Below are 21,512 nucleotides of genomic sequence, written 5' to 3' on the forward strand. Positions count from 1 at the left end.
TAACACACAGGATATTGTTATATTCCATATATGCTTGTAAATCACCTATGATCATTTCTGATTCAAGAACTGAATTGATAGGGGCGCCCGGGTGGCTCAGTCGGTTGGAGGTCTGACTCTTGATTTCAGCTCAGGTCATGATCTCTTGGTTCATGAGATGGGGTCCCGTGCCAGGCTCTGCGCTGACAAGGCAGAGCCTGCTTGGGATTGTCTCTTTTTCTCTCTCTCTGCCCCTCCCCTCCTCTCTCTCTCTCTGTCTCTAAATTAATTAATTACTTAATTACTTTAAAAATAACCGAATCGATAGATAAATGCTGGACTAGATATATTGTTCTGGTATCCCTTAACTACAGATACCACTAGTCACTTACGAAATTATCAAAAAAAAAAAAAAAAATCAAGAAGACACAAATTACTATATGTGGTTTTACACTGAGCCATTTATCCTTTCATGAAGACAAATTTAAAGCACCAACAGATGAAGGGAGACATCAATGGGCTCAGACTAGCAGTGCAGAAGTAAATTCCTTGTTTCCTACCCACAGTTCCCAAACCCAGACCAGACACCTTTCAGGAAGATCTTGCAACGTTTCAGGGAATGCTGCTCATGGTGTGTATGACCTCGAATTTCAAGAAGTAACTTGTTAAAAAAAACAACTACAACAGCGTAAAAAGGGAAATTAAGTGGCCACCACACATTTTTCAGTTGTAATGATATCCAAATCTGTGAAAGAAAAAATTAGATTGAGGTTGGCTCTCTTGTATTTTAGCTCAGCTCCTAGCCACCCACTGCGGAGTACAGGGCATTCCTGCCTAGCGTGGCCAGTTGTCCTTCCTCTGCCTGGAAAAAGAGCCTGGAAAAAAACTGGCACAGGTTGACTGTTTATTGTGCACAGACAAGCTGCAAAATTGAGATCTAAATTTTCTAAACGGTACCCACTGCAAGAGCTGGCTGCCTTACAGTGAGTAAGAGAGAAAGTAAAATCCAAACAAACTGTGCAAGAAGCAAAACAGAGCAGAGTATCTGGCCACGGGGGATTACAAAAAGTAACAGAGGAAGAGATTCAACAATCAGATGTCAAAACAACAAACACAAAACCCAATGAGATGTCAAAGAAACATTCAGATTCTTCTTCTTACCCTTACCTTGACTCTGATAACTCTGTTTCCCATCTAAGGCGGAAAACTCCTGGGGTCACTCAATTATCAAAAGTTTGCAGAATAAAACAGAATTGCAAAAATAAAACAGTTCTCTGTTTTAGAACATTTAAACATTTGGTATTTATCACGGTTGAAATCACAATTAGCTTAGCCAACACATTTAAAAAGTAACACTACACTACAAAAATGCATACCTACATTTTGTCTGACTTCCAAAAGATCCTCATCCAGTGTTTTTAATATACTAGCTAATACTTACACAGTAGTAAGTATTCCTACTTACCCACCAATTATTACCCACCGATGTGCTAGCCCTATTCTAGCAGTTTACATATCAACTCATTTAATCCTTGCAACAACCCAAGACAGTGGTACTATTTTTATCCTCGTCTAATAGACGAGGAAACTAAGGCACAGAGAAATTCAGTAACTTTCTAAGGTCTTTAAGCTAATAAGTGGCTCTAGAGTGCAGCTTTTAACCACATTTGTCATGTATCAATCATTACTGTTTGGGAGAAGGGACAAAAATGACCTGAATTCAAGCCACCAATATTTTTGAAGTTGCATTAACCAGATAAAAACCTACGGATTTGTGTCTAAGCAGCTCTGCTTCACACTGTATCACATATTTCCATAAAATTACATTTCATTTGCATCGTGGCACAATGATTGTTTCTAACACAAAAAATTCATCCACCACATCTAAGACAATATGATTGCTGGTTTTGCTTTAACACACACATCACTGTGGTAAAGCAAAAACTAATGATGCCTCTTAAAACTGGAACCATGGATGTGGCCCCTCTAGACCAAAGAAAATACGAGTTAAGTAGTAATATTTGTAACAGAGACTCCTCAGGAGTAGCTTAAAAGAGAGAAAGACTTGAGACCAAATATCCCTGGTAAATTTAAGAACAGAGACCCAAAGAAGAAACAAAATTTGTTTTAGCAGAAGGAGAGTGAACTAGCTTCAAATGAAAAAAAAAATTAGAAATGAAGAGAGTTTTAGATGGAACCATAGCTTTGGAAGATCTCGCTGATGTGTTCCTGACTATATTAGGAGTCTGTGTGAATCTGAATAGCTACTAATAATTACAAAATGATAATTCAAGCACCTGGAGGCAAAACTACTTCAAGTAAATTCAGCCAGAGTTTAGAGGAGTTTGTTGAAAATACTAGCCTCTAAAAAAACAGAGCTGGTGGTGGCAGTGGCCAAAGAGAAGGCAGGATTGATGTCCAGATCCAAGTAGCTTTCCGTGAGGACTAGGCTTGGACAGAGCTCAATAAATGCGTGTTGAATCGGGGACCACATTGCCAGGGCTAGAAATGGAGCCGCGTCACCTACATCTAGACTATATACAGCCTCCATGTCCCCAGAAAGAGGCAAGCCTCAAAAAGGCAGAGCCAAGGGGCGCCTGGATGGCTCAGTTGGTTTAGCATCTGACTTTGGCTCAGGTCATGACCTCACAGTTTGTGGGTTCGAGCCCCACGTCGGGCTCTGTACTGAGAAGTCGGAGCCTGGAGCCTGCTTCCGATTCTTTGTCTCCCTCTCTCTGTGCCCCTCCCCCACTCACATTTTGTCTCTCTCTCAAAAATGAATAAATATTAAAATTTTTTTTTAAAAAAGGCAGAGCCAGGATCATTACATAAAGCTTCACGTGTTGCATTATTTACAATAGTCAAGATACGGAAGCAACGCAAGTGTCCATCAAGAGATGAATGGATAAAGAAGATGTGTGATATACATACACACAATGGACTTATTACTCTAACACAAAAAGAACGAGATCCTGCCATTCGCAACAACATGGATGGAGCTGGAGAGTATAATGCTTAGTGAAATAAGCCAGGCAGAAAAAGAAAAATGCCATATGATTCCATTCATATGTGGAATTTAAAAAATAAAACAAATGGGGCGCCTGCGTGGCTCAGTCGTTAAGCATCTGACTTCGGCTCAGGTTGTGATTTCAGGTCGTGATTTCATTGTTCGTGAGTTCGAGTCCCACATCAAGTGAGTCCAAGCCCTGCTCCGGGTGAGCCCCTGCTTCTCTCTCTCTCTTGCCTTCTCTCTCTCTCTCACTCCCTCTCTCTCTCTCTCTCTGCCCTTGCTCACTTGCGCCCTCTCCCTCTCTCAGAAAGAAAGGAAGAAAGAAAGAAGAAGAAAAGAGAGAAACAAAAGAAACCAGATTCTTTTCTTTTTAATTTTTTTTTAACATTTATTTATTTTTGAGACAGAGAACGAGCAGGGGAGGAACAGAGAGAGGGAGACACAGAATCCGAAGCAGGCTCCGGGCTCTGAGCTGTCAGCACAGAGCCCAACACGGGCCTTGAAGCCACAAACCATGAGATGATGACCTGAGCTGAAGTCAGTTGCTTAACCCACTGAGCCACCCAGGCGCCCTAGAAACCAGACTCTTAATACAGAGAAAAAATTGGTGGTTGCCAGAGGGGAGGTGGATGGGGAATGCAACGAGCACTGAGGAATGTATAGAATTGCTGAATCATTATATTGTACACCTGAAACTAATAGAATACTGTATGTTAATTAGACTTCAATTAAAAAAGAAAAAAAAAGAAAAGACAGAGCCAGGACCATTATGTAGTCTTACGTGTTGCTCACCGAACAAGGGTGCCTGGCCAAGGGAAACAAGTGAAGAGTGAACTCACCACTGCTCCACTGGCCAAGTTGTAGAGCAGGGCCGCCTCCTCTCAGAGGAAAGAAGGGATGACTTTTTCTATGTGGACAAAAGTGCCATAGGACTTTAGCAGCCCTGAAGAGCAATGCTAAAGCATTAAGGAGGCACAGCAACCTGACCTAAGGGATGGGGGGCACAGGGTATCCTACAGGGGGCACAAAGGGAAGGAATCTATGTCCTGGGGTATATCCTGTCACCTGTCATTTACATTCTCTCTGCTTCTGGCATTAGAGTTTGGATATTGTTTACTGCTAGAATTCCCCATCTTCTCTAGAAAGGTCTCCCTGTGCATTTTCCTCATGTAGTACCTTTCTTCCCAAGCACACGCATGCCTTTGAAACAGTTTAAAGTTAATGTAGGCAGATTATAGAGCATTTCCTTCTAATGATGATGGATAATCATACAGCCATCGCAGGGCACCATCTGGCAAATTCTGTAGGATAAATGTCCTCCAAACAGAAAGACATAAATCTTCAGTAACTGAATTGAGTAATTTAAACATATTAGAGGTAGATGGGGGGACTTTTAGGGCCAATTTCTCCCTTTAGCTTTACAGAGTAAATGGATGCCAAAATACTTTGATCTTTCCTAATAGAGGATAATATAGCATCTTGTTCATTTATTTTAAACTTTCATCAAAAACAATGATCTCCAAATACCATAATTTTAGGGTAGTTTCTATTTTCTTTGCTATATGTTTCTATTTTTTCCCCCAAACCATCTGCAATGGTCATGTCTCATTTTTTTTTAACCTCAAGAAACATGTAAATTTGTTTTTAGCTTGTTTCTTTGTTCCCTCCACCTACACACAGGATTGGGTTCACAAAAGAAAGCAGCTGTACATGCTCTGAAAAGGGCTGGCCAAATTGGTCACCAGTTAGGCGAGAATAAAGCCCAGCAATGCAAATGGAGAAGAGAAGACAGCATCACGAGAGACGGGCCAGGCACCTTCCAGTCTGTGCTATAAGCTGTGGAGTGACTGCCCTTCATCTCGAGTCACTAAAGAGCACCGTGGGCACAATGAACACGCGGCTAGGTCCTCCAGCTTGCAGCCCGGCACCTGGCACTCAGGGTATGACACGTGTTTCTTGGAGGCCTAAAGGGCCGACTTTAGAGCAGCCAAGCATTCTGACGTAACAAAGGGGTAGCCTCTGGAGTCCAACACGCATGGCTTGTTCATGGAAAAGGATGTGTCCTTGGGCATGTTAATTTCCCTGAGCCTCAGTTTCCTCAGCTGTAAAGTAGTAACAATAATAACACTGCCTCATAAAGTCGTTGAGAAACTTAAAGAAAATAACGAGTATAAAATACACAGCACAGCAGTGCCTGGCACACAGAAAGTTCAGGGTTGACCCAGCAATTTCACTTCTCAGGATAAACCCAAAGAAGTGAAAGCAGGGATTTCAACACACACTTGTGTGTCAGTGTGCGTAGCAGCATTGTCCACGATAGTCAAAAGGTGGAATCAACCTAAATGCCCATGAAGTGACGGACAAATAAACAAAATGCGGACTATAACACTCAATGGAATGCATTCAGCCTTAAAGAAATTCTGATACATGCTACCACATGAACTTTAAAAATATTCTGCTAAGTGAAATAAACCAGACACAAAAGGACCAATATTACAGGATCTCACTTCTTTAGGATACCTAGAGGGGTGCTTGGATGGCTCAGTCACTTGAGCGTCAGTTGACTTTGGCTCAGGTCATGATCTTGCGGCCTGTGGGTTCGAGCCCCGCATTGGGTTCTGTGCTGACAGCTCAGAGCCTGGAGCCTGCTTCGGGTTCTGTGTCTCCCTCCCTCCCTGCCCCTCCCCCACTTGTGCTCTGTCTCTCTCTTTCTCTCAGAGATGGATAAACATTAAAATAAAATAAAATTTAAAAATTAAAAAGATACCTAGAATAGGCACATTCACAGAGACACTAAGTAGAATAGAGGTTACCAGGGTCTGGGGAGAAGGGAAATGGGGAGTTACATTTAATGGGTACAGAGTACATCCTATTTGGGATGATGAAAAAGTTCTGGAAATGGACGGTGCTGATAGTCGTACAACATAGCGGATGTACTTAATGCCACCAGACTGTAGCCTAATAATGGTTAAAATGATAAATTTTACGTGATACGTGTTTTACCACAATAAAACAGTACAGCATTAATGGTAGGAATTTCTTCTGCCATTATTAATAACAGCAATAATCAGTTCATACCAAGCACAGGCTGCTCATAAACTTATAAACTCTGACTCATAGCACAGTGATGAGAAAAACAGCCCAGGAAAGGGTTTGGGGAGGGGGGAGGGGGGACGGGGCAGGAACCAGCAAGTGCAGCCTCTTTGAAAAAGCCCAGAGTAAGAGGATAGGTCTGAAGCAAATCCTAGAGAATGCAACCATCAAACCCAGTGGGTCAAGTCAAGACATGGGGCAAATGAGCTAAAAAAAAAAAAAAAAAGAAAAAGAAAAGAAAACAAGAAGAGAATTATTAAAGTTCTTGTGGTTGCAACTGCCACCCACAGGGATTAGGCATAAATGGGGACTTTCCTGGCTTGGACACCTGCATCTGAAAGTGCAGGGAGAGCTCCAGCTCCCAGGCAGGCTGGATCCCAGTGCGGAGATGACATCATCAGGGCCCAGCTACCCCATCCATCACTGTGCTGCCTCCATGGTGGCTTCATTCACACAGGCTCTTGCCAGGCAGTGGCCACGTGGTCCCCAGCAGCCCCAGCAGAGAGCTTGTCTTTCCAAGATTGACTCTGACTTGCTTGCCTTGGATCATAAACTCACCCCTGAACCAATCATTGAAGCCAAGGTAACAGAATATGCTAATTAGCCATGGGTCACTCCCAGTGGACCAAAGGAAGAGGCTATTGATAGATTAAGTAATAGAATACTGCCCAGGCAAAAAGAACAAATTCCAATAGTAGGGGACATGAGCGGGAACACAGTGAGGGAAGCTTAGGCAATTAACACAGATGAGGCTGGAGGGTCTTTGGTTTAGTTGCCTATAGGCAAATGGCATTAGAGTGAGGGAAGATGGTTTAAATGTACAGGATCTTAGCTGGTGATGGGTCAAAGCTTCTTTTGTACTGAATGCTGACACAGTTGCCTGAACCTCACCAATGTCCCCACCCTATAATTAGAATCATGCAATGAAAATCAGGAGGCTGGTCTCTGGTGCTAGGGCCCTCCAGAGAGGGGTGACATTTGACATAAGGCACTAAGTCTCTCTGAACCTCAGTTTCCTAAATATCAAAAGGGGGGTTGAATTACAAGGCATCCAGGACCCCATGTGTGTGAGCCTTCACCCTAAGTAACTGTAAATCACTTACAGTATCAACTCAAAAGGTGGGTGAGCATATCAAATACAATGATGTATGTAAAAGCATTTTGTAAGTTACAGAGCCATGCAAATTAGTTGTGGCCATTATTTTTACAGTCAAAAGGTGGGGATGGTAAAAAAAAAAAAAACAACAAATGGCGTTGAGATAAAATTAGAAAAAGGAAGAAAAATTAGGTCAAGCAGAATGAAAATTTTGTCTATCAATCTCTGTGTGTGTGTGTGTGTGTGTGTGTGTGTGTGTGTGTGTGTGTATACACACATATTTTTTTCCTGGGTTGGGTTAGAAGTCACAACAGCATCTCAATGTCTTTGATGTGCCATCTTCGATGGCATCTAGCATTGACCTGCTACTACTCCACTGAAACAAAGGTCCCCCTGTAGGGAGCACCCACAGGGCTACAACTAGGGAACATTTGTCAAGCTATTAGCCATCCAAACTTCATTACTGTTCTTGACACTGCTGTCCTTGTCCTCATTCTTGAAAATCCCTATTGTCTTGGCTGTTGGGATACTGCTATCTCATGGGCCTCCTGTCTTGATACTCCCTTTCGGACTCCCTTTCCCCTGCCCACCTCCTAAAATACCCACCATGTTCCCTGATGTTCCTTTCTCCTTACTGTTGTCGCCCACTCTCATAGTTTTAACTACCATGCACAGGCTCCATTCATGTATCTCCAGTCCTGACTACTCATCTGAGCTTCAGCCCATGGGGTGTCCCTCAAACAACTCCAACACCCCACAAGCCCCAAATGAAAGTCACCACCCTTATTCTTCCAATTCCCCATCTCAGCCAGCCACTAAGGCCAAACACCTATTCATTCATCCTCCCTCCTCTTTTTGGCCATTCCCCACCTCACGCTTCCCATGGCTCTGTGCCTTGTATCTTCACCTGGTTCTCATACCTCTTTAAAGATTCAGATTACACATCATCTTCTCCAAGATAGCTTCCTGGAATCCCAGGTGGAGGAGAGTTCATCTAGTGCCATGGATACAACTGATCCCCACTACCCCTTACCAGGTTATACTGAAGCATCTGTCTGTGATTGTCCTCCAAACTCTCACCCCCCCCTTTCACGGCCCCCGGGCGCTAAGTTCCTCAAGGGCATGGACAGTTGGTTGGGTTTTGTACCCCTTAGGCCTAGCACAGTGTCTGACATATAGTACATGTTCAGGTAATGTTTCCTGAATGAAATCAATCCGCACCAGTCGTAGCAAAGCTAAATAAGACCATTCTGCTTGTGATGAAAATGATTTGTTAACATCCAAAAGTCAGTATAAATGGGGCACCTGGGTGGCTCAGTCAGTTAAGCATCTGACTCTTGGTTTCAGCTCAGGTCATGATCTCATGGTTCGTGAGTCTGAGCCCTGTGTTAGGCTCTGCACTGACAGTGCAGAGCCTGCCTGGGATACTCTCTCCCTTCCCCTTCCCCGCTCCCCCCCGCCTTTCTCTCAAAATAAATAAGTAAACTTAAAAAAAAAAAGTCCGTATAGATAATTTAATGTAATCACTCAGCACTGATAAGAGTCAAAAGAGGGGGAAATTCACATATCTCAACTATGAAACAGATGATATCGCAGATTTTGAATTTACATTATTGTATTTATTTTGAGAAATATGCAATGCATTTTTAACTAGTGATCACATTTTGAGTTTCAAATAGGAGTAGATGTTCTTTTCCCAGTGTAGTTAACTGTATAGAAACTGTCTGATCAAATTAAAATCTATGGCCTCAAAATTCTTTGGTCTGTTTCTTCTTTTGAACCTTTTATTTCTAAAATGCACATTTCTCATTAAAAAAAAGGTGTATGTGTGGGGGGTGAGGAATAAGTCTTCAAGCATCTAGATAGGAATCATTTTCTTTCACATCTTTTCTCCCTGTTTGACATTTTGTTACAAGTAAAATATCAACTAAAACCTTAAAGGAAAAGTTTTTTGACAATTACGTTGAATTATACTAATTAACATTTTTTTAAAAGTTATATATATGAGGATGTAATAAGAAATTTTAAAATAGCATATATTGTGTACTTATAAAAATAAAAGCGTCATTTACAATTAGTTGATAGATGAAGTATGCTTTTTGTACATCTGGGTTTTGGATACTGATCAAAAACTGTAGGCTAGCCTTACAAAGAAGACGCCAGAACCACTCCACAATGACATTGGTTTATTCACTATTGAAGACATAAAAGCCAAGAAAGAAAAATATAAAATCTTGTTTAATATAATTTTACTTGCTTCATAAAGCACAAATGGAATATACAGCTTTATCTCCTCTTGTAAAAGTCAGTGGTAGTGACCTCATTTATTATAAGCAATCCTCAGAAAATCCATAATACCGTGGAAGGAGAAAGGTAAGAATAGGTTTCAGAAGTCCAAGTGTCATAAATCAAGCTCTGAGAATGGAAATCACATGGATGTGACGTTTATTCACTTGCATGTGCGACATGTCTCCAGTTGTTTTTCAAAGCTCTGAATCTCATCAAGACATGCCATCATAATTAAAATGTAATCTCTGTTTTGAAATTTAGCATCACAGAGGTAGCACAGGGCAGCTATGGGCTCCAAGCCATGACTGCTGCTAAGGGGATCACCAAAAACATTTTTTTTTTTTGAGGAGGCAGCATAGTTTCTATTAATCTCTATGAATTAACTATTTCTGTTTAGAAGCAGATACAAAGCTGCACAAGGTTTTTGTTGCAGAAAAAACTATATAATAAAAATAAGGAAAGTCTAAATGACTATTCATAAGGGCTGGCTAAATTATGGTACATCCATATATAGACCAGATAAGCAGCCGGGTCCATTCTGTCACTTAAGAGATTAAAGAATTGGATCAAAATCTCTTCTCATGGGGAAAGAGAAGGCCAGCATCCATCGCAAAATCTCCAGGGGGTTCTTGAGAGTCCATGGCTCATTCTGCTCCCTCTGTTCTAGCTTCCAGACCCCAGCAACCACTGGCTCTCTTTCCTGTCCTATCTCCTATCACTCTTATCACTCATCCTTTCCCTGCTCACTTTGTGCAGACAGACCACATAGCCGCTGTCCTTTGATTTCCCCAAATGATATTCACACGACCTCTTCTGTGTAGTAGATGCTAATAGTTATTTGGGGATATCAGCAAGCGGAGGCCATGGTGAGAGAGGAGTGAGATATATTACTGCAATATAATACACCACTGCGGCTAACTAAAAACTAATATCTGAACTCCTGTTCTTAGAAGACTTTGGCCATTCCCCCAATTCTTCCACTGAAAATTGGCCTCAGCTTCCCATACTTCGGTGTTGAAGCCTGGCTTTCTCCAAACCCTTTGTGGTTCCTGTCTTGTCTTTTATTATTTTATTTCACTTTATTTTTTCATTGTTCTCGTGTATCTTTTTGTCCCAGCATTACAGAGATATCATTGCCATTTAACACTGTGTAAGTTTAAGGTGTACAAGGTATTGATTTGATGCACTTATCTATTGCAAAATGATCACTACCATAGCAAAGCATAGCATCACATTAGTTAATACCTCCATCTCACCAGATAATTACCATTTCTTTAGGGGTGAGAACATTTAAGTTCTACTCCGTTAGAATCTTTTAAGTATACAACACAGTGTTATTAACTGTAATCACCATGCCATACATTAGATCACTAGAACTTACTCACCCTATAACTGGAAGTTTATACTCTTTGACCCCATTTCCCCATTTCCTCTACGCCCAGCCCCTTGTAACTACCATTCTATTCTGTTTCTATGCTTTTAGCTTTTTAAGTATCATATACCATATGGTATTTGTCTTCCTCTGACTTAATTTCACTTAGCATCATGGCCTCAAGGTCCATCCATGTTGTCACAAATGACAGGATTTCCTTTATCATGGCTGCATAATATTCCATTATATATTATGTGATACATATTATATAATATTCCATTACATATTATATATGTATACACACACACACACACACACACACAACTCTTTATCAACACATCTCACAACTTCTTTATCCATTTACCCAATGGAGACCTAGTTGTTTCCATGCTGCTTCCGTGCCTTGGCTATTGTGAAGAATCCTGCAATGAACACAGAAGTGCAGACAGCTCTTTGAGATCCTGTTTTTATTTTCTTTGTGTATATATATAAATGTATATATACACATATAAATGTGTGTGTATGTGTGTATATATATATATATATATATATCTCCAGAGGTAGAATAGCTGGATCCCAGGTAATTCTATTTTTAATTTTTTGGTGAACCTCCACATGTTTTCTGTAGTGGCCGTGCCAATTTACATTCCCACTAATAATGTTTGAGGAACCCCTTTTCTCCACATCCTTGCCAACACTAGTTATCTCTTGTCTTCTTGATGATCGCCATGCTAACAGGTGTGAGGTGACATCCTTAGGATTGTGTTTTGATTTGTACTTCCCTGTACATTGAGTACTTTTTCATGTTGTTGGCCTTTTGTATGACTTCTTTAGAAAATCGTCTATTCAGTTCCTCTACCCATTTTTTTAATCGAATTGGTTTTTTGCTCTTGAGTTGTAGGAGTTCACTATATTTTCTAGGTATTAACCCCTCATCAGATATGTGATTTGCAAATACTTTCTCCCTGTCCACAGGTTTCCATTTTGTTGTTAGTGGTTTCCTTTGCTGTGCAGAAGCTTTTTAGTTTGATGCAGTCCCAACTGCTTATTTTTGCTTTTGTGGCTCCAAAATCTTGTTTGTTTCTTATGCTAAGCAGATTAGACATCTCTGAGTCACTTGCAGCCCATCCTGTCTATGTTCTCTTTTTATAATGACAATGGCTCATCAAAGCTAACCAAAGATGATGCTGTCACCCAAGAGCGGCTGTGCCACAGTTATAAAACCAACCCTTCCTTTTTCCTTGCTGATACAACTGTGCAATCACTCAAAAGATGTACTTTAACTGCCATGAAAAGTGTCTAAGGTATATCTATATTTATAGTTGTATCTGTGTGTGTATTTATTTCTATTATATATATATATAGAGAGAGAGAGAGACAAAGAGCACAGAGTTAAAAAAGAAATGGTCAAAATGAATATATAAATTAATTCCATATAGAAAAATTTTTTATGTAATAAAAAATAATATCAATAAGAATATACGCCAATCTGTTCATATTGGTTTCTCTCTAGGAGGTAGGATTAAGAGGAATCTTTAAATTTTAACACTTTTGTACTAATTTTTTTTTTTTTTACATTTCACATTATTGCCTGTATAATCGGAAAAACTATTTATTCTGGAAAACAAAGACTTATACAAAAAAATGGGCTCAAGTCACTGCTAAAAGGATTTACCTTACACACAAGCAAAAGTTTCTCAGTAATAGACTGCTCAATATTCATGAAATCTTTCCCACAATAGTGACCAATAAATGCCAAGAAAATTTTGAGTTCATAAAAAGCAAGGATGAGAACTACACAGATTTCAAAGAGCTGAGAGCCAATGAATACCATTTTATGAACAAAGACTGGGAGGAAAGAAGCTCAGGAGAGCTGGGGAGAGGGGGACAGTATCTGAGAACAAAATCCTGACCGAACAAAGAGAAATCTGTCCTCATGAGAAAGGAAAGGTGAAATAGGAAAATAAACAAATATGGCTGCACGTGGGGTTTCCAGAGGAGATTGGGTTAAAAAATCAAAAACAGAAAGGAGAATCACATCCCCAAGAATAACCACAAAAAGATAACATTCACTCACTCACCCATTCATTCACTCACTCACTTCATTCATTCATGAAGTTCCCATTATGTACCAGGCACTGTTCTGGGTGCCCAGGTCTGGCAATGAACAAGATAGGCAAAGGCCCTGTCCTGTTCTCTTAGGAGTTTAGGCAGGTGAGGAGATGGTAAACAAGGAAGCCTATCAACAAACAAGATAATTTCAGATGCTAATAAGTATTATGAAGACATAAAAAGCAGATGAAGTCACAGTGATTAGTGTGGGGGTACTTTTAACGGGGTGGCCAGAGGATAAGGTTTAAACCAACTCCATCATGGTCTAGGGAACTAGCAGAATCTTCCAGGCAGAGGCAACAATAAATGCAGTGACCCTGAGTGAAGAATTGGGCTGTCATGTTTTAGGAATACGAACACCAGGGTGGCTGGGGTCCAGACAGCACTGGAAAGAATGTGAGGAACAAGGCCCACATGGTACGCCCCAGCAAGGACACGGGATTCTAGTTTATATATAGGGGAAAGTTACAAGAGAGGTTTTAGGCAGGGAAGTGTCATGAATTCATAGGTCTTCTAAAAGTGCTTCCAGGTTCTCTCTGGATGACTGGCTGGTGGAGAAAGCAGCAAGGACAGAAACAGGGAGAACAGTTAGGAAGTACTATAGCAGTCCAGATGAGAGATGATGGGGCCTGGAGCTCAGGGTTAGCAATGGAATCAGAGAAGCGGCAGATTTGGAACAGGTCCTGAATAATTCAAAAGAGAATGTGAAGAAAATTGAAAAAGACAACTAGATTTTGGCTGGAGCGACTGTCATTGCCACATTCGAACGGCAGAAGGCTGAGGAAGCAACAGGTTGGTGGGGAGGAAAGTCAAGGGTTCTTTTTTAACCAGGTTGAGTTTGAGATGCCTATGCAACAGCCACGTAGACAAGTCAAGTTGGCAGCTGGTTAGACAAGTCTGTAAGTCATCAGCGAGTTGGAAGCAATAGGTTCACTTTTGGGAGTCAGCACCAAACAGGTGATATTTAACACTATGAGACTGGATGAGCTCATCCAGAAAGAGGACCGAAAAGAGAAATGTAGAAGACTGAGACTTGGGGAACATAAAACTCAGAATTGAGGGGTGCCTGGCTGGCTCAACCAGTAGAGCATGTGGTTCTTGATCTTGGGGTTGTGAGTTCAAGCCCCATATTGGATGTAGAGATTTCTTAAAGATAAAATATTAAAACAAAACAAAACTCAGAATTGAGAAGCAGAGGAAGAACAAACACAGGGGTCTGGGTGGAAACCACTAATGAAGTGAAAGGGAAACAGAAAGGTATAGTTCTCCAAAAGCCAAGAGAAGAGAGTGTTTCAAGATAGAAGAAATGCTATCTTGCCAGCGATGCCAAAAGCTACAGAGAAATTGGATGACAGAAGCAGTGACGGGATCACCAGATCTCAGAAGCTGGAGGTGGCTGGTGACTTGATATGAGCCTTTTTAGCAGAATGATGAGGACAGAAGGCCAATTGGTAAGAGGAGAAAATGGGTGAGTGAAAGTGAAGGCACCACCACGACAGCTCTTTTTTTTTTTTTTTTTTAATTTTTTTTTCAACGTTTTTTATTTATTTTTGGGACAGAGAGAGACAGAGCATGAACGGGGGAGGGGCAGAGAGAGAGGGAGACACAGAATCGGAAACAGGCTCCAGGCTCCGAGCCATCAGCCCAGAGCCTGACGCGGGGCTCGAACTCACAGACCGCGAGATCGTGACCTGGCTGAAGTCGGACGCTTAACCGACTGCGCCACCCAGGCGCCCCGCCACCACGACAGCTCTTAACAAACAGAGCAGAAGGCGCGCCTGGGTGGCTCAGTTGGTTGGGCATCTGACTCTTGACTTTGGCTCAGGTCATGATCTCACGGTTCATGAGTTCAAGCCCCGTGTCAGGTTGTGTGCTGACAGCACAGAGCCTGCTTGGGATTCTCTCTCCCTCTCTCCCTCAAAATAAATAAATAAACTTAAAAAAAAAAAACTGGAGCAGAAAATTGGGCCAGTAACTGCAGGAAGTTGGATTGGGATATGGGGTCAGTAGAGGGTTTGTTTTTAAGATGGGAGAGAGGAGGATATATATTTTTAGAAGTCTAAGCACAACCAGATCAAAATTTTACTTCTATGTTACTCTTCTTATCATTCCTTAGGAACCAGGCAGGTCAGCATCAATAGGACAGCAAATCAGAATGTGACTGACTTTCTCGTCCAGGAGAGACCAATAAACTATTAAATTAAACTATTAATTTTTCCAGGGCCACCTGGGTCGCTCAGTCGGTTAAGCCTCCAACTTCAGCGTGGGTCATGATCTCGCAGTCTATGAGTTTGAGCCCTGCGTCAGGTTCTGGGCTGACAGCTCGGAGCCTGGAGCCTGCTTCGGAGTCTGTGTCTCCCTCTCTCTGCCCCTCCCCCACTCACACTCTGTCTCTCTCTCAAAAATAAATAAACATAAAAAAAATTTTAAACTATTCATTTTTCCAGAGGGGGAAAATGATCGAAGACATCAACTTGGTTCCACCAGAACACGTCCCTTCACATCATACTTACGGATCAAGACACTTCTCATTTATTTGTGTGAGTAACCCCTCTGCCCAGTGTGGGACTCAAACTCAGGACCTGAGATTAAGAGCTGCAAGCTTTGCCGACCAAGCCAGCCAGGCTCCCTGGGTCAAGACATCCTTTGAGCCTTCCCGCTCACTACGGCGATAGCCTCCTCACTGATCAGCTTCATCTCTCATTCCTCCGCCCTTCCTCCTCTCCAAAATCTAAAAACAAGCCCAGTCATCTCACTTTCCCTGATCAATGCCTTTAAATAGCAACCTTCTCAAGAAGAATATCCAACCCCCTCAGCACGGTATACAAAGCCCCATAAAATCTGTCCCCAGCCTTTCCTCCCAGTCTCATCTCAGACCCTGCAAGTTGCAAAACTCTAATCACAGCAGCCCCAGCCACAGCAGGTGCCTCCACATTCCCTTGTCCTGCTGTGGCTTGGCACACCCCGTATCCTCTACCTAGAATGTCCATTCGATCTGTACCCAATCATTCGCCTGGAAAACTCCTAATGGGTCTTTAAAACCCATTCAAATGTCCCATGGAAAATACATTCACCCGGAGTCCTTCCAGAAGACAGAGCTATGACAAACAGACACTATAAGGAACAACTTCACTGCAATGTAAAATAGATTTAGGAGCCAGTCAGTTGTCTGAAAGGAAAGGTGAACAGTGTCAGGACTACATTCCTCGTAAACAGGAGGTGTAGAAACCGGAGGAAGAGCAAGAACCAGACTTGCCAGGTGAAATCTCCTTGGGACAAAATCCATCCACATCCATTGCTCAATACAGACCCTTTAATAATTAGTTGCCTATCGGGACACCTGGGTGGCTCAGTCAGTTAAGCATCTGATGTTGGCTCAGGTAATGATCTCACCGTCCATGGGTTCGAGCCCCATCTAGGGCTCTGTGCCGACAGCTCGGAGCCTGGATCCTGTTTCCAATTCTGTGTGTCCCTCTCTCTGACCCTCCACGCTCATACTCTATCCGCCTGTCTGTCTCTCTCTCTCAAAAATAAACGTTAAAAATAATTAAACATAATTAGTTGCCTATCATTACTAGGAAGGGCCAAAGATCTGTCTCTTTACAAATATCTACTGTTCCTACTTCTGCCCTCCAGAGCAATTCATAATTTGTCTATTTCTTTTTGGATATATATGTTAGCTTTTCAAATAACTGCAGGCACTTGGAGGCACAACCTCCTCCTGATCTCCCCGCATGTTGTCTTCTATAACTTACAGATGTTGTGAACTCCTGGCAGTGCAGCAATCAGAACAGAAAAATATCCTTATACCTCTTGAGGGGGCAATCTTATCTTACTTGATTTTGTATCAGAGCACCCAGCCAAGTACATGACATATTGGGAGCCTTCCAGCGCATGGATTAATGTTCCATCTGCAACATTTCAAATACCTACATCACTCGACCACAAGAAATCATGGCTTCTGACACACTGCCCAGAACTAAAGCAACTAAGAGTGTTTCTGCAGGACTGGTTGTCAAGAAGTCACATTTAAAGTGCTCGGTCAGACACAGGGTCCCACCTCAGTGATGGCACCACTCGAGGCCGCCTCTTCTCTCACGTGTCCTGTGTCAGCTCCTCCCCAAAGCCCCAGCTGCCCTCTGGCCTCTTCTGAGGCTCTCAGAGCCAGGCCAGCTCTACACGTGGCCTGCTCTGGTTGTTGGTTCAGGCTCACAGGCAACAATTAGTGGAGCAGATGCCTGAGTATTCAGAGGCAGGAAAAGTATTAAAAAAAAAAAAAAAAGAAGAAGAAAGAAAGAAAGAAAGACAAAGTAGAAAGAAGAGATTTATCTCTTCCAGTATGTCCCATACTCATGGCTCACAGGGCTCTTGTTCATTGCAATACACATCTAGAGTTAAAAATAGATACAGTTTTTCCAAGGGACACATGCACCCCCATGTTTATAGCCGTACTATCAACAATAGCCAAAGAAGGGAAAGAGCCCAACTGTCCACTGATAGATGAATGGATAAAGAAGATGTGGGATATATACACAATGGAGTATTACTCGGCAATCAAAAAGAATGAAATCTTGCCATTTGCAACTACGTGGATGGAACTGGAGGGTATTATGCGAAGTGAAGTTGGTCAGTCAGAGAAAGACAAAAATCATATGACTTCACTCATATGAGGACTTTATGAGACAAAACAGATGAACATAAGGGAAGGGAAGCAAAAATAATATAAAAACAGGGAGGGGACAAAACAGAAGAGACTCCTAAATATGGAGAACAAACTGAGGGTGGCTGGAGGGGTTGTGGGAGGGAGGATGGGCTAAATGGGTCAGGGGCATTAAGGAATCTACTCTTGAAATCATTGTTGCACTAGATGCTAATTTGGATGTAAATTTAAAAAAATAAAAAAATTTAAAAAAAACTATGATGAGATACCACCTCAAAAAAAAAATAGATACAGTTTTGAATATGATTTTTTTCAGAAGAACTTTGAGCAAAATTCTATCATTAAAAAAAGAAGGCAGCAAAGAAAAGGGGGAAACTCTGGAGTCACTCTGTGATGAACGTTCAGATTATTTCTGGCAATACTCCTAGGTAGCTGGCCTAGTCCAGTGCTGACTAGCAGAAAGGGTACAAGCTACATATGTAATTTTAATGTTATTTATTTATGTTGAGAAAGTGTGCGAGAGAGAGAGAGAGAGAGAGAGAGAGAGAGAGAATCCCAAGCAGGCTCCACACTGTCCGCACAGAGCCCGACCCGGGGCTCAGTCTCATGAACTGTGAGATCATGACCTGAGCCCAAACCAAGAGTCAGATGCCGAACTGACTGGGCCTCCCTGGTGCCCCATATGTAATTATAAATTTTCTAGTAGGCATATGAAAGAAAGTAAAATGAACAGGTGAAATTAATTCTAGTATAATGTTTTGTTTAACCGATATATTTAAAATATTATCATTTCAACATGTAATCAATATGGAAAATTATTGAGATATTTCAAGTCCTTTTTTTCAAAGAAAGTCTTTGAAATCCACTATGTTCTGACACTTACAGCACATCTCAGTTCAGACCAGCCACACTGCAAGCGCTCAAAAGCCACATATGGCTACTGATTACGGCACTGGACAGGAAAGGTCTAGGCTATAAATAAATCCTTTTAAGACACCAGTCAACTTTAGGTTCAAGATACTTGTAAACTCTATTCTTAGGAACAGGTTTGTATTAAAAAGTAATTATCAAACTCAAAGCCATGTGGCGAAAATGCAAAGCTATCTAAAGTGATATGCATTGAAAAACAAACAGTTTTTAAAAAATTAAGCATCCATCACATGGTGGATGCTTCTGAAGCCCTCAGACTCATTTTTCGAAGTCAAAAATAAATTATGTAATCAATCCCGTGTCATGAACCCAACCCCTCCAACAAATACTTTGGAGTTCATGCAGTCCGGGACACTCTTTTTATAGACGAAGAAGAATCCGTGCCAACCTTTGCACCCAGCAACCGACTTCTGTCTAGCGTGACGGACGGTCAAGTGTTGATCAGCTGGCGGATACGCTGTTCCAGGCAACCACGCACTGAGTCACAGCTGCCGAGGGGGACCCCAAACGAAACCTTACATAATAAACCAGAAGAGGATTAAAGATGCCCGGCAGGAATTTAACATAGATTAAACAGTCCTCCAAAATCTGCACAGCAAAACCTGCTCAGAACCATCCCCTGAGGAGCAAAAAAGACTAATGTCTGAAATTTAGAAATTCTGAAAATCAGATGCAGGAAGGGCAACAGATAGGAATATCTTGAAAGGAATCCTACGTTGAATCATCACCCTCAGGAACAAAACGCTCCAGCTCAGTGTCATAATTTCCATCGTCACTCTAGCAAAGAAAGAAAGTCATGAGCTGGCAAATCCAATAGCCATGCTGGAGACACGATGGAAGCCGGACTCGACTGAAAATCCTGAAGTCACTGAGGCCGATTTTAAACGATTAATGTGAAACTAACTCCAAGCAGATGGGGAATTACGAAGACAAATCAGTAATGGACAAAATGCAACCAAAACAAAGCTACAGTCAAAAGTCAAATTCCGACAAAGTATTAGACTAAATCATAAAACTCAGCCAAAGCAACTCTGGCCCTTTATATAGGGGACTGAAGTCTCAGTCCTGCTAATCACAGGAAAGAAAATGCAGACCGCCTCTTCACTGAACATGTAACATAAGCTAATCCAGACAGGCTGGGTGAGGTGGCTCTGAAACCCACGGGTTAGTGAGAGAGCCAACATCCTCACAGGGCATCATGGAAGAATACACTGGTTCTTCGCTGGAAATTTTAAAAGGAAATATGTATTGCTCTTAAGTCTGCAAATAGTTAAGTATTCTTAATATTAGTGGTAAGGGAGTCCCATGGGGTTCAGTCTCTGGTATGTGTCACAGTCAAGAAATGCAGTTTAGGCGTACCCGGGTGGCTCAGTTGGTTAAGCGTCTGACTCCGGCTCAGGGTCATGAACCCACAGTTTGTGGGTTCAAGCCCCGTGTCGGGCTCTGGGCTGACAGCCTGGAGCCTGGAGCCTGCTTCAGATTCTGGGTCTCCCTCTCTCTCTCTGCCCCTCCCCTGCTTGTGCTCTGTCTCTCTCTCAAAAAAAATAGACATGCAGTTTAGATGGCAAAAATCATAGAAAAGGAAACCCATTCTCTCAAAGGACACTGACCTCCTCTCAAATACATCTTCCTCAGCAATATTTAATAAAGTCTTCTTCTTTTTTTTTTAATTTATTTATTTTTGAGGGAGCAAGGGGCAGAGACAGAGGGAGACCGAGGATCCCAAGCAGGCACCATGCTAAGTGCAGAGCCTGAAGCAGGGCTCGATCTCACAACTGTGAGATCATGACCTGAGTTGAAATCAAGAGTAGGATGCTTAACCCCAATAAAGTCCTCTTCTACAAGCAAACTTCTTTCTAGAAGTCTACTTTTTCTACACTTCTACTTCTATAAGTTCATGCAATTACTCTACCCCCAACCCCATGCTCCCTTCCCACACTTTCCCCCTCCTCCTCACCCATAGAGTTTTAGCACTTTATTACGGGAGATCAACTTCGCCTGTCTCGCAGTAAGAAATAACACTTCCTCTTTGGAAGAGTGAGGAATAAGGCTATCAAGATTCTGGCAGATTCTCTGAGGCAGGGTAGAGAAGGGAAAGTCCATGAGCACTCCTGCATTAATGATATGTGTCCCGTCACAATTATGAAACACCCATGCTGGGCCCAGACAGGACACAGCATCCAGAAGATCAGAATCTGAGGAGAGTCAAGAACAGTGTTTGAAAAGTCAGGAAATATTCTAATAGAGGAGGAAAATCAGTCAGAAAAACAAACAAACAAACAAACAAACAAACAAACAAACAAAAAACCAGTGGGCACTCAGCAAAACTGCTCTCATGCACCCAATCACTCACTTACTGTGGGTCCCACACCAGCTGTCCTCTCCGTTCACCTGCACACCAACCTACACTTCTCCATTTATTACCATCTCCATAGTCCCCACCATTCCCCTCTGAAAATCCATTCTTTCTTCCTATTGACATAAAACAGCAACAGACCATTCAGAAGCCCCAGTACTTACACTACCTGTAACTCAGTGATGGAAAGTCTCTTTCAAGGAAGCAGAGTTTTTTCACCCCATAAATAATGAAAAGGATAGAAATAAAAATATTCTAATGAATGATCTCAAGTAAAACTCAAGTGAGTGGTGAATCTGATGTTCTTCTGAGTACAGATTTTCATAGAAGAGAAAGCTGAAGAACTGGAAGAAAGAATCTCGAGACAATTTTCCTAGACTATGTTTTTTCAAGGGCTGAGTCTGGGCAGAACTCTTGATTTCTTTGTGATGTGGAGGGGGAAAGACCTAGCGAGGGTCATCTATGGCAACCACCTGTTTTCCAGAATGGATGTTTTCATTTCCTACCATGGGCCCCATCTCAAAACTATACTTCAACCCAGAACCTATGCCACGGTGTTCACATGTGTTCTGAGGGATGTTATGAAGAAAATGTAATCTATGGCCCAACAAATTT

At 41.9% G+C, this 21,512-nt stretch overlaps 1 protein-coding gene and 1 long non-coding RNA gene across 7 annotated transcripts in view; one reads left to right on the forward strand and one right to left on the reverse strand.

The window, feature by feature from the left end:
- Positions 1–21,512, reverse strand: part of TBC1D1 (TBC1 domain family member 1) — a 215,232-nt gene that overhangs the window by 188,973 nt on the left and 4,747 nt on the right. The window lies entirely within an intron of this gene.
- Positions 1–21,512, forward strand: part of LOC122238080 — a 62,145-nt gene that overhangs the window by 37,629 nt on the left and 3,004 nt on the right. Inside the window, exons 1-2 of one of the 3 annotated variants that reach the window (XR_006217049.1) lie at positions 12,928–13,743; positions 15,399–15,491. This is a non-coding gene — a long non-coding RNA (uncharacterized LOC122238080). Of the gene's footprint in view, positions 1–12,927; positions 13,744–15,398; positions 15,492–21,512 lie in introns of those variants that run through there. The other 2 variants (XR_006217051.1, XR_006217050.1) reach the window with 2 other exon arrangements.

This window comes from Panthera tigris, chromosome B1, assembly GCF_018350195.1.
Source record: "Panthera tigris isolate Pti1 chromosome B1, P.tigris_Pti1_mat1.1, whole genome shotgun sequence".
NCBI classification, from domain to species: Eukaryota; Metazoa; Chordata; class Mammalia; order Carnivora; family Felidae; genus Panthera; species Panthera tigris.